Genomic DNA, 14,088 nt, shown 5'->3' on the forward strand with positions numbered 1-14,088 from the left:
AGGCACCCGGATGACCTCTTCACGCATACTGTGAGCTTTCCTCAACAACTCCAGTTGTCTAACGGCTTGTTCCGTCTTCAACCGGAGAAACCGCTTCGTGCGAATACATCGCCAGTGCATGTCACTTAGGATAGCCACCCTCTTCACTGTGACTTCGGTCGTGGACAGGACCACCAGCTGTTTAGCTTCTGAGGTCAAGTACACCTTACAGGCTCCCACGGCCTTCTTAAACTCCTCATGCACGGACTCACTGGTGCATTCTTCCCTCAAATCCTCGGGTACATGTACGAGGCACTTGTACCGAGACGTTTCGGTCTCACCAGTGGTTCCCAGACGATCAACCAGCTCAGGTTTCAGGGACCACTGCTTTCCAGCATCTTCACCCTGAATGCTTCCCCTGAGCTGACTCACAGCTACAACTTCACAACTTTTTCATCTTGACCACCTCCACTTCACCTTTATCTTCCAACACCCTACTCTTAGCTCTCCTCAGGACCACCTTCTCATGGTCTAAGGGAGTAAGTGCAACTTGTTTGCCTTTTCCCTTCTCCAAGGAGACCTCGTTCACCGCGTGACACTTTGCTAGGCGACCTTTGAGCTCTAAAACTTCTCCTTCCAGCTCAGTTACTCGCCTCTCAGCAGTCCATCTCTGAAGCTCTTCCTGCTTCAACTGCTCTTCCAGCAGCAGAGCTCTCTCAGACCTCTCCGTCTCCAATGCGCCCTCTCGGCTCTCAATAGCCAGTCTCTCACGCTTCTCTTGCGTCCACTGGGCTTGTAGCAACTCCTTGAGCTGCTTGATCTCGGCTCCAACATCCACCGAATCCTCCGAGCCCACATCACTCGAGGAGGTATCTAATTCATACCTCCCATCACCAGCGGTCAACTCCTGGCCCTGGTCTGTGGCTTTTCCGATGGACTCCTCCATCTTCTCTCGCTCAGCTTCCATCTTGCTGACTGTTTCCTTACGGTACGTCTCCGCCTTCTGGAGAGTATCACAGGACATCTGTAGCTCCTTCACCTGAGCTTCCAGATCTAGGGTCTTTCCCCGGAGATCATCATTCTCCTCACGGGTGTCTAACAGAGTGGTCTCAACCACTTGGTGCACTTGCTCTGCACCCGCCTTATCCTCCTCTAGTTTTTCCTTCACCTTGAGGAGATCCTCATAATCTCTCTTACTCTGTTGCAGTTCCCTACTGCGTTGACCACACTCCTTCTTGGAGTCACACAGCTCCTGGTTGAGCTGTTTGCGCAGTCGTTCTAGGATTTGTTCGCGTCCAGAAACACCATCCTGCCGCGCCTCCTTCTCAAGCTTCAACTGCAAAACCTCTTCATTGATTTTGCGGCGGTCCTCCTTAATTGCGTAGAACATTTCCTTCCACTGGTTAATTTCCTCGTTGCTTGCCTTCAGGTCTTGCTGTAAATTCCTCACAACCTGGTATAATTTCTGCCTTTCAGACTCCAGGTTCGGCTGGTCTGAGGACACGATCTCCAGGTTTCCACATTGTTGCTGCACGTCACTCTGACACTGCTGGCTGATAGGCTCCAGCTCTTGGTCACGACTGGCCGCCTCCTCTTTCAGGACTGTCAGATCCTTCTGACTCGGTACCGTACCGGAGGTTGCTACTGGCAACGTCACCTCCTCTTCTACCTCTAATGGAGGATCCACACTTGAAGCAAAGGCACACAGTACTACATTCTCTTTATTTTCATTTTCAGCCAAGTCTACAGGAGCAACCATTTTGTGGCCCTTGCGCCGTCGACAAGATGGGGACTCTCTCACCTCATCTAACCCCTCCTGACTGAACTCTCTCTCTACTTTCATAGTGTCACAGTCAGCTATGGGGTCTGTGTCACTCTCCATGGTGTTGTGGACTAACAGGTCACCTCCCTCTTTGAAGTCACCCCCTTCTACTGGAGCGACCCCGTTATCAAAGGTCACATTGTCATTTTTAGGAGGTACCAACCGACCACCAGTAATTTTTTTGGATTTTCTATCCTCCACGCTGTTTTGAACAACCGCCCGTTTTTTAACAACCACACCGGCAGGGGAATTTTTACCAGAAAATTCAACAATAGTCTTAGGACTCAGTTCACAACAGCTCTTACCACCTCCCCGGGCACTCTGGGACAACAAGGGCGCCCCCGGAGAGTTCAAAGAATGGTCCGCTGCCGCCCGTCTATATGGTGCCCACGGCTCCAGCGATCCCAGCACCATGTCCAGTAGATGTTTCTCAAATTCCTGCTCCGGTTTTAACAGGCACTTTAATCGCTCTAATCGCTCAATAGCTTCAGACTCAGTTGCTGCTCCTTTCACAGCCATATTTATCTGCTCCTGCATTTCCTCAGGACACTATTCACACACCGCTCTCCCCGGAAAAATCTTCGTGGCCCCGCCGAGCCACAGCAAAACCGGATTTGAGTGCGACGACAACCTTAGCAACCCCGCCGAGTTGCAGCCAGATGCTTTAAACTTCGTGAGCCCCACCGAGCCACAGCAAACCAGGTTTGAGTGCGACGCTAATCTTCGCAACCCCACCGAGTTGCAGCCAGATGCTTTAATCCACACTCGTCCTGTGCCGTTGCCCCTAGCAACCAGACTGCAGCTGCCAGCACTCTCGAACCATATGTAAGGCAGCACTAGTCATCATAATGGGGGATACTCGCTTCGCTGGGACAATCAATGCACACGTGCAATGTCTTTCCGTTTTTCACAACGCTGCAGTTTATTACTTCATAAACCACAGTTCACCGGGTCCAACTCAGTGGCACGCCAACACACATTATATATATATATATATATAATGTTCATGAGCCAAGTGACTCACAGGCCCACTTGCTCCAGGTACAGCCTTCAGCAAGGTAATCATATAGCAATGTCCATATTAATGTCCATATAACACAGTGTATTACCTTTGCCGGGTTTAGCTGTCTCAGTCCATTACTCCGCCACCACTGTGGCTTTGCGGCTTCCCAGGTAGGGGTCTCCAGCCGTCGTTCCCTCAAAGGCCACTGACATCCACACAGGATCCAGGCTCTGCCTTTCAGGACTCTTCCTCAATAATCCGCCACCACTGTGGCTTTGCGGCTTCCCAGGTGGGGGTCTCTAGCCGTCGTTCCCTCAAAGGCCACTGACATCCACACAGGATCCAGGCTCTGCCTTTCAGGACTCTTCATCAAAACCTCTGCCTTCCAAGGCCACTAGCATCCACACAGGATCCAGTCTCGACCTTTCAGGCACCAGGCTTCACTCGGCCTCACTAGGCCTCACACGGTCGGTGTCCCACACACATGGGAACAGGCCTTACGCCTCTCTCACAGAACACACCTGTCTCCCATCAAGCAGAGTTTATGTATGCATCCCGTGCACACACACACACATACTGACAGGACCTTGCTGATGCCACAGTCATGTGATCAGACAGCTGAGGGGGAAGGTAAATGGTCAGTTAAAACACATCCTGGACCATTACCGTAATGCCAGCAAGTCGCTGCATTACAATATATATATATATATATATATATATATATATATATATATATATATATATACCTGCCTGCCTAACTCCTGCCTAGCACTGATTATATGCAGCTGGATTAGTCCTCAGAAGGACTGTTAGTTTAGATGGATATATACAGTACAGACCAAAAGTTTGGACACATCTCATTTAAAGATTTTTCTGTATTTTCATGACTATGAAAATTGTACATTCACACTGAAGGCATCAAAACTATGAATTAACACATGTGGAATTATAGCCTCTCACCTAGCCAAATCAGATCTCATACTGTGCACCGACAAGGGCCAACAGCCCGTAACACCGAGTCTGCAAATTGAGATTCTGATTTGGATTTTATCCTAAGTCATAGTCCTACTGAATAGACTGTTAGAATTTGTATTATGGCAAGAAAAAAGCAGCTAAGTAAAGAAAAACGAGTGGCCATCATTACTTTAAGAAATGAAGGTCTGTCGGTCCGAAAAATTGGGAAAACTTTGAAAGTGTCCCCAAGTGCAGTTGCAAAAACCATCAAGCGCTACAAAGAAACTGGCTCACATGAGGACCGCCCCAGGAAAGGAAGACCAAGAGTCACCTCTGCTTCTGAGGATAAGTTCATCTGAGTCACCAGCCTCAGAAATCACAGGTTAACAGCAGCTCAGATTAGAGACCAGGTCAATGCCACACAGAGTTCTAGCAGCAGACATCTCTTCAATAACTGTTAAGAGGAGACTTTGTGCAGTAGGCCTTCATGGTAAAATAGCTGCTAAGAAACCACTGCTAAGGACAGGCAACAAGCATAAGAAACTTGTTTGGGCTAAAGAACACAAGGAATGGACATTAGACCAGTGGAAATCTGTGCTTTGGTCTGATGAGTCCATACTTGAGATCTTTGGTTCCAACCACCGTGTCTTTGAGCGATGCAGAAAAGGTGAACTGATGGACTCTACATGCCTGGTTCCCACCGTGAAGCATGGAGGAGGAGGTGTGATGGTGTGGTGGTGCTTTGCTGGTGACACTGTTGGGGATTTATTCAAAATTGAAGGCATACTGAACCAGCATGGCTACCACAGCATCTTGCAGCGGCATGCTATTCCATCTGGTTTGCGTTTAGCTGGACCATTATTTATTTTTCAACAGGACAATGACCCCAAACACACCTCCAGGCTGTGTAAGGGCTATTTGACCAAGAGGGAGAGTGATTGGGTGCTACGCCAGAAGACCTGGCCTCCACAGTCACCAGACCTGAACCCAATCGAGATGGTTTGGGGTGAGCTGGACTGCGGAGTGAAGGCAAAAGGGCCAACAAGTGCTAAGCATCTCTGGGAACTCCTTCAAGATTGTTGGAAGACCATTTCCGGTGACTACCTCTTGAAGCTCATCAAGAGAATGCCAAGAGTGTGCAAAGCAGTCATCAAATTAAAAGGTGGCTACTTTGAAGAACCTAGAATATAAGACATATTTTCAGTTGTTTCACACTTTTTTTGTTAAGTATATAATTCCACATGTGTTAATTCATAGTTTTGATGCCTTCAGTGTGAATGTACAATTTTCATAGTCATGAAAATGCAGAAAAATCTTTATATGAGAACGTGTGTCCAAACTTTTGGTCTGTACTGTATCTACCTCCTTCTAGGTTGTGCCTGGATATGTACACCCACTATATACTGTGTATGTCTGCACCACTTCAGTGCAGTAAGGCGACATTACTGACCACGGAGCAGCCGTGCTCTTTAGAGCTGATGTATTTTTATTTTTGGGAATTGTTTCAGCTGCCTGAAGACCATTGCTCGCCCTCTACCATGGGCATGCTGCAGATCCTCGCTAAGTTGCCATCTTACTCCCTGGCATCAGGATGGTTAATAACAGTACAACCCATGTGCAGACAGATTTGTCTAACTCCTTATCGGACTCCAGCAACGCATCGGCTGTTATCCCAGCAGAGAGTACCGCGATTCAGGACTATCTCCGACCATGCCGGTGCTGGTCATAATTCACCGGTACCAGAGGAGGACAACTTTGGGACATTGTCCAAGACATACTCCTCAAGAACTGTGTTTAGGAAATTGTCTCCAGAGGTCCAGGACTTGAGATATGAAAAGGATGAGGACATTACTGGGGGCACACAACCCGCTCATAATAGGTCCAGGGGAAGAAGAAACACTCCGTACTGGTACTTCCTCCAGTGTAAGGCCAAAATAAAGGAGGGCAAGGTAAGAATGTCTATATTGTTATTCTACTGGGGATCCACAGGGGAGGGATCGTACATCACAATGCTAGTTTACAATGAGGCATACCAGAAAATATATGTCCTTCTATAATATATCCTCATATAATTTCCGATTGTGGCAAATATTATGCAAATTCGCTGATCGTAACCTTATCGGTACGATGGTAGCGTCACCACTAGCACCTAAGAAGCACAGTGAAGCCTGGTAAGTGTCCAGACGGAGGATATAGCCATTTATGAGAAGCATTATTTTTTAGGATCATAGCCATGACTGTTATAGCATTTGCATAAGTCGCCCTTGTGCCATGTTGTTTTCCTTTTTTCAAGCAATGTCTGTAATCACAGCAAAACTATTGCAGTCTTCACAACACAGCCCGGCTCTGCTACGATTATGGAAATCATGTCCAAGAGCAATAAAGAAAAAGATTCACAAGTGTTTTTAAGAAATTGATACTGTTTTTTTTTACTTGGATTATTTATTTATTTTTTTATGTTTGCGTTATTTTGCATTATTTTGTCTTTTTGATACTTTTGTTGCATCTGTGCATTTTTACGTTTTTTCTTTTATTGCTAATCACAGCATGTTCTAAGTTTTGTGATTTTCTTATTTTTTTTTTCTTTCTTTGCCTTTTCTATAAATTTTACCATTAGAAAATGCACCTAAAAAAATCATCCACATGTCTGTATGTGTCAGAGTTGGCTTGGGGTCCCATCTATTTATTTAGTAGGGTAAAGAGGGAGGAGGTGAGTAAGGACATAAGTGTCAAGAGCTGGGTCCTGATTGCTTGCAGGGGCGGACTGGCCCACCGGAGGATCGGGAAAACCCCCAGTGGGCCCCGGGTCCCGATGGCCCTGCCCCCTACCCCCTCTGGGCCCTGTACAGAGAACAGATGCCCCCCTCCCCCTCCCCGGTTCACAGCACTGCCGATATGATTAGTGATTGGCCCTCTGCCTCCTCTGCGCAGCGACACTGCCGGCGCGTGCGCAGGAGGTCAGTCTCAGTGTGATGACGTCATCGCCCTGGGACTGCTTCCTGTGCGCGCTGTGGAGTACGGACCCGGCGTCGCTCCAGGCAGCGGCTGCAGCTCATCTCGACGCGTGTGTATGAAAAACGGGGGCCGGGAGAGGAGGAAGGGATAGGGGGGAGGGGTGACTGGGAGGACCTCTGGCCGGGGCTGGCAGTAAATACTACTGGACAATGGGCATGATTATCATCATGCCCATTGCCTAGCATGTCCTGCTGCCAGCCTCTGGTTACTGGTACTATGCCCAGCAGCATGTACTACCACCAGGGGCTGGCAGGACATGCTGGGTGGGCATGATAGTACCAAGGAGGCTGGCAAGACATACTAGGCATGAATTATGCCCAGCATGTCCTGCCAGCCACTGGTGGTACCATCATGCATGCCCATTGCCCAGCCACTGGTGGTACCATCATGCATGCCCATTGCCCATTTTGTTTTTTATTAAAGATGGAGTCCCTACATGTGTTTTGTGTTTTATCTTTATTAAAAAAAAATTTTCTCTGTGTTGTGTTTTTTTTTTTCTTCTGTTTACTGGAAATTCATGGTGGCCATGTCTAATTTGGCGTGACGCCATGAATTTCAGGCTTAGTACCAGCTGATAATACAAAGCTGGTACTAACCCCATCATTACCCAGCGTGCCACCCCGCACCAGGGCCGTTGGAAGAGCCGGATAAAGCGCCTGGAAATGGCGCTACGATGAATGCGCCAATTCCAGGGGTGGCTGCAGGCTGCCGTTTTCACCATGGGGGGTCCAGAATGCTTGGGCCTTACCATGCTGAGAATCCCAGCCCCCAGCTGCCTGGTTTTACCTGGCTGGCGATCAAAATATGGCGGGAGCCCACACATATTTTTTTTTAAATAATTTTTTTAAATAATTTAAGAAAACCATTGGGCTTTCCTGACTTTTGATCACCAGCCACGGTAAAGCCAGGCAGCTAGAGGTGGCAGCCCGTAGCTGTCTGCTTTATCTGCGCTGAGAATCAAAATTTCTGCAGAGCGCTATGTCATTTTTGTTTTATTATTTATATATTTTCACACTTCTATATGTGTGACAGTCCCAACAGCTAATCACAGACGCTGACACAGAGAATGGGCGTCTGTGACTGGCTGCTTGAGTAACCTGAAAGCAGCCCATACATAGTACCATACTAGAATGTATGGGCTGATTGTACATTACTGAAACAGCCAATCACAGACGCCCATCCTCTTTGACCGCATCTGCGATTGGCTGTTGGGTCTGTCACATATAGAAGTGTGAAAAGAAATTTTTAAAAACGATGTAGCACTCCGCAGAATTTTTGATTCTCGCTGCAGATAAAGCAGACAGCTACGTACTGCCACCCCCAGCTGCCTGGCTTTACCTTGGCTGGTGATCAAAAGACAGAGAAGCCGAATATTTGTTTTAAACTTATTTAACATTTATTTTTTTTAAAAAATGCGTGGGCTCCTGCCATATGTTCATCGCCAGCCAGATAAAACCAGGCAGCTGGGGGCTGGGATTCGCAGCATGGTAAGGCCCAAGCATTCTGGGCCCCCCACGCTGAAAATCGCAGCCCGCAGCCACCCCTGAAATTGGCGCATTCATCATAGCACCATTTCCAGGTGCTTTACCCGGCTCTTCCAGCTGCCCTGGTGGTGAGTGGCACCCTGGGTAATAATAGGGTTAGTACCAGGCCAGCTTTGTATTATCAGCTGGTACTAAGCCCGAAATTCATGGTGTCACGCCAAATTAGACATAGCCACCATGAATTTCTAGTAAACCGAAGAAAGAAGACAGAATTTTTTTTTTTATTAAAAATAAAACACATTTAGGGACTCCTTCTTTAATGAAGAAAAATCCTCACTACAACGTAATCCATAGGTCTTCTGTCTTCAGCTCTGCTACATCTTTGCCATCAGACAAATATGTCTGCTGACAGAAGAGCAGGCACAGAATGACACTGGAGCACTGTTACTGTGTAGTGCAGTTCTATGTTTCCTTTTTTGTCATTTCATGCAGTGTAGAAATCTTGGGAAAAGTGTGGATTGTGCTCTGGAAGTGATCAGTTATAGCTAACTATGTTATTTTCTGCAGAGATAAGTCCTGCATAGAAGATGTGATATCGGTCTGCGGCAGTTAAAGAACTTGTGAGTATGTGTATTACCTATACATGCACACTGACACTATATACAGAGCTCCTGTGTATAATGTCACTGGTGATGACTGTATAACCTGTACACTATATACAGAGCTCCTGTGTATAATGTCACTGGTGATCACTGTATTAACTGTACACTGACCCAATATACAGAGCTTTTTTACATTTTTATTATTTTAGTATTATTTGTCACTATGTGGTGGCATTATGTTCTTTGGTCATGACATGACGATATTTGTCCCTTGTATGTGGTATTATTCGGTCACTATGTGGTGGTAATATGTGGTCTCATGGTGTGTCAGTATTTATACCTTGTATCAGGTAGCATTTGATCACTATGTGGTGGTATTATGTGCTTTGGTCATGGTGTGGCGGTATTTGTGCATTGTATGTGGCATTATTTGGGCACTATGTGGTGGTAATATGTGATCTGGTAACGGTGTGGTGGAATTTCTGCCTTCTATCTGGTAATATTGGTCTTGGTAGAGTGGATTGTGGTTGGTCATTTGTTTTATCTGATATCAATAAGGGGAAACCTCTTTATTTCCAATAGATATTAAATACTTGGATGTTTAACCCCTCCCTGCCCTGTGACTATTACACAGCAGCAGAGATGCAGTTACAGAGGTTCACCAGAGAAAGCAAGTTGGCATTTGGTGAGATTTTCACCTCTGTATTTATAAGACAAAACCAGGAGTGGGTGAGAAATGCATAAAACATGACCTCGGATTGCTCCACTCCTGGTTTTGTCTTATAAATACAGAGGTAAAAATCTCACCAAATACTCAAAGTGCCACAATCTTCTGACAGTGCGGATTCCACCAATAAATAAGTGATCACCTTCCCAACCTGTGCATCGCTGAGAACTTGTTTTCACCAATAAAAACCCTTTAATGCAAACTACAGTAATTGTACATCGCAGTTCTGGTGAGCGCACAGTGATGGGCAGGAGCCGCCAATATAATGGGTATAACGGCTAACAGGTATTTGCAACGTTCTAACATTTCCATGAGGAATAAAAGAGGAAGTCCTTACATTTCCAGGAGGGATTACAGAGGAAGTGCATAAAGTAAAGTTCTTACATTTCCAGGAGTAATTAAGAGGAAGTGCACAAAGTAGAGTCCTTACATTTCCAGGAGGATTTACAGAGGAAGTGCACAAAGTAAAGTTCTTACATTTCCAGGAGGGATTACCGAGGAAGTGCACAAAGTAGAGTCCTTACATTTCCAGGAGGATTTACAGAGGAAGTGCATAAAGTAAAATTCTTACATTTCCAGGAGGGATTACAGAGGAAGTGCATAAAGTAAAGTTCTTACATTTCCAGGAGGGATTAAAGAGGAAGTGCAGAAATTAGAGTCCTTACATTTCCAGGAGGATTTACAGAGGAAGTGCATAAAGTAAAATTCTTACATTTCCAGGAGGGATTACAGAGGAAGTGCATAAAGTAAAGTTCTTACTTTTCCAGGAGGATTTACAGAGAAAGTGCAGAAAGTAAAGTTCTTACATTTCCAGGAGGGATTACAGAGGAAGTGCATAAAGTAAAGTTCTTACATTTCCAGGAGTAATTAAAGAGGAAGTGCACAAAGTAGAGTACTTACATTTCCAGGAGAGATTACAGGGGATGTGCACAAAGTAGAGTTCTTACATTTCCAGGAGGAATTAAAGAGGAAGTGCAGAAAGTAGAGTCCTTACATTTCCAGGAGGAATTAAAGAGGAAGTGCAGAAAGTAGAGTCCTTATATTTCCAGGGGGAATTAAAGAGGAAGTGAGGAAAGTAGAGTCCTTACATTTCCAGGAGTATTTACAGAGGAAGTGCATAAAGTAAAGTGCTTACATTTCCAGGGGGAATTAAAGAGGAAGTGCAGAAAGTAGAGTCCTTACATTTCCAGGAGGGATTACAGAGGAAGTGCAGAAAGTAGAGTTCTTACATTTCCAGGAGGATTTACAGAGGAAGTGCATAAAGTAAAATTCTTAAATTTCCAGGAGGAATTACAGAGGAAGTGCAGAAAGTAGAGTCCTTACATTTCCAGGAGGGATTACAGAGGAAGTGCACAAAGTAGAGTTCTTACATTTCCAGGAGGGATTACAGGGGATGTGCACAAAGTAGAGTCCTTACAATTCCAGGAGGATTTACAGAGGAAGTGCATAAAGTTAAGTTCTTACATTTCCAGGGGGAAATAAAGAGGAAGTGCAGAAAGTAGAGTCCTTGCATTTCCAGGAGGGATTATAGAGAGAAGTGCAGAAAGTAGAGTTCTTACATTTCCAGGAGGATTTACAGAGGAAGTGCAAAAAGTAAAGTTCTTACATTTCCAGGAGGGATTACAGAGGAAGTGCATAAAGTAGAGTTCTTACATTTCCAGGAGGGATTACAGAGGAAGTGCATAAAGGAAAGTTCTTACATTTATAGGAGGGATTACAGAGGAAGTGCATAAAGTAGAGTCCTTACATTTCCAGGAGGGATTACAGAGGAAGTGCAAAAAGTAGAGTCCTTACATTTCCATGAGGAATTAAAGAGTAAGTGCAGAAAGTAGAGTCCTTACATTTCCAGGAGGGATTACAGAGGAAGTGCACAAAGTAGAGTTCTTACATTTCCAGGAGTATTTACAGAGGAAGTGCATAAAGTAAAGTCCTTAGATTTCCAGGAGAATTTACAGAGGAAGTGCACAAAGTTAAGTTCTTACATTTCCAGGAGGGATTACAGAGGAAGTGCCTAAAGTAAAATTCTTACCTTTCCAGGAGGGATTACAGAGGAAGTGCATAAAGTAAAATTCTTACATTTCCAGGAGGGATTACAGAGGAAGTGCATAAAGTAAAGTTCTTACATTTCCAGGGGGAATTAAAGAGGAAGTGCAGAAAGTAGAGTTCTTGCATTTCCAGGAGGGATTACAGAGAGAAGTGCAGAAAGTAGAGTTCTTAAATTTCCAGGAGGATTTACAGAGGAAGTGCATAAAGTAAAATTCTTATATTTCCAGGAGGGATGACAGAGGAAGTGCACAAAGTAGAGTTCTTACATTTCCAGGAGGATTTACAGAGGAAGTGCAAAAAGTAAAGTTCTTACATTTCCAGGAGGGATTACAGAGGAAGTGCATAAAGTAGAGTTCTTACATTTCCAGGAGGGATTACAGAGGAAGTGCAGAAAGTAGAGTCCTTACATTTCCATGAGGAATTAAAGAGTAAGTGCATAAAATAAAGTCCTTACATTTCCAGGAGGGATTACAGAGGTAGTGCATAAAGTAAAGTTCTTACATTTCCAGTAGTAATTAAAGAGGAAGTGCACAAAGTAGAGTCCTTACATTTCCAGGAGGATTTACAGAGGAAGTGCACAAAGTTAAGTTCTTACATTTCCAGGAGGGATTTCAGAGGAAGTGCATAAAGTAAATTTCTTACATTTCCAGGAGGGATTACAGAGGAAGTGCATAAAGTAAAGTTCTTACATTTACAGGGGGAATTAAAGAGGAAGTGCAGAAAGTAGAGTTCTTACATTTCTAGGAGGGATTACAGAGGAAGTGCACAAAGTAGAGTCCTTACATTTCCAGGAGGATTTACAGAGGAAGTGCACAAAGTTAAGTTCTTACATTTCCAGGAGGGATTTCAGAGGAAGTGCATAAAGTAAATTTCTTACATTTCCAGGAGGGATTACAGAGGAAGTGCATAAAGTAAAGTTCTTACATTTACAGGGGGAATTAAAGAGGAAGTGCAGAAAGTAGAGTTCTTACATTTCTAGGAGGGATTACAGAGGAAGTGCAGAAAGTAGAGTTCTTACATTTCCAGGAGGGATTACAGAGGAAGTGCATAAAGTAAAGTTCTTACATTTCCAGGAGGGATTACAGAGGAAGTGCATAAAGTAAAGTTCTTACATTTCCAGGAGGGATTACAGAGGAAATGCATAAAGTAAAGTTCTTACATTTCCAGGAGGGATTACAGAGGAAGTGCAAAAAGTAAAGTTCTTACATTTCCAGGAGTAATTAAAGAGGAAGTGCAGAAAGTAGAGTCCTTACAGAGGAAGTACACAAAGTAGAGTTTTTACATTTCTAGTAGGGATTACAGAGGAAGTGCCTAAAGTAAAATTCTTACATTTCCAGGAGGGATTACAGAGGAAGTGCATAAAGTAAAATTCTTACATTTCCAGGAGAGATTACAGAGGAAGTGCATAAAGTAAAGTTCTTACATTTCCAGGAGGAATTATACAGGAAATGCATAAAGTAAAGTTCTTACATTTCCAGGAGGAATTACAGAGGAAGTGCAGAAAGTAGAGTTTTTACATTTCCAGGAGGGATTACAGAGGGAGTGCGTAAAGTAAAAATCTTACATATCCAGGAGTAATTAAAGAGGAAGTGCAGAAAGTAGAGTTTTTACATTTCCAGTAGGGATTACAGAGGAAGTGCACAAAGTAGAGTCCTTACATTTCCAGGGGGAATTAAAAAGGAAGTGCAGAAAGTAGAGTTCTTACATTTCCAGGAGGATTTACAGAGGAAGTGCATAAAGTAAATTTCTAACATTTCTAGGAGGGATTACAGAGGAAGTGCATAAAGTAAATTTCTTACATTTCCAGGAGGGATTACAGAGGAAGTGCATAAAGTAAAGTTCTTACATTTCCAGGGGGAATTAAAGAGGAAGTGCAGAAAGTAGAGTTCTTACATTTCCAGGAGGGATTACAGAGGAAGTACACAAAGTAGAGTTTTTACATTTCCAGTAGGGATTACAGAGGAAGTGCACAAAGTAGAGTCTTTACATTTCCAGGAGGATTTACAGAGGAAGTGCCTAAAGTAAAATTCTTACATTTCCAGGAGGGATTACAGAGGAAGTGCATAAAGTAAAATTCTTACATTTCCAGGAGGGATTACAGAGGAAGTGCATAAAGTAAAGTTCTTACATTTCCAGGAGGAATTTTACAGGAAATGCACAAAGTAGAGTTCTTACATTTCCAGGAGGGATTACAGAGGAAGTGCATAAAGTAAAGTTCTTACATTTCCAGGAGGAATTACAGAGGAAGTGCAGAAATTAGAGTCCTACTTTTCCAGGAGGATTTACAGAGGAAGTGCATAAAGTAAAGTTCTTACATTTCCAGGAGGGATTACAGAGGAAGTGCAGAAAGTAGAGTTTTTACATTTCCAGTAGGGATTACAGAGGAAGTGCACAAAGTAGAGTCCTTACATTTCCAGGGGGAATTAAAGAGGAAGTGCAGAAAGTAGAGTTCTTAC

Source organism: Phyllobates terribilis, unplaced genomic scaffold (assembly GCF_046119375.1).
Source record: "Phyllobates terribilis strain yellow unplaced genomic scaffold, ASM4611937v1 Scaffold_252__1_contigs__length_2834547, whole genome shotgun sequence".
NCBI classification, from domain to species: Eukaryota; Metazoa; Chordata; class Amphibia; order Anura; family Dendrobatidae; genus Phyllobates; species Phyllobates terribilis.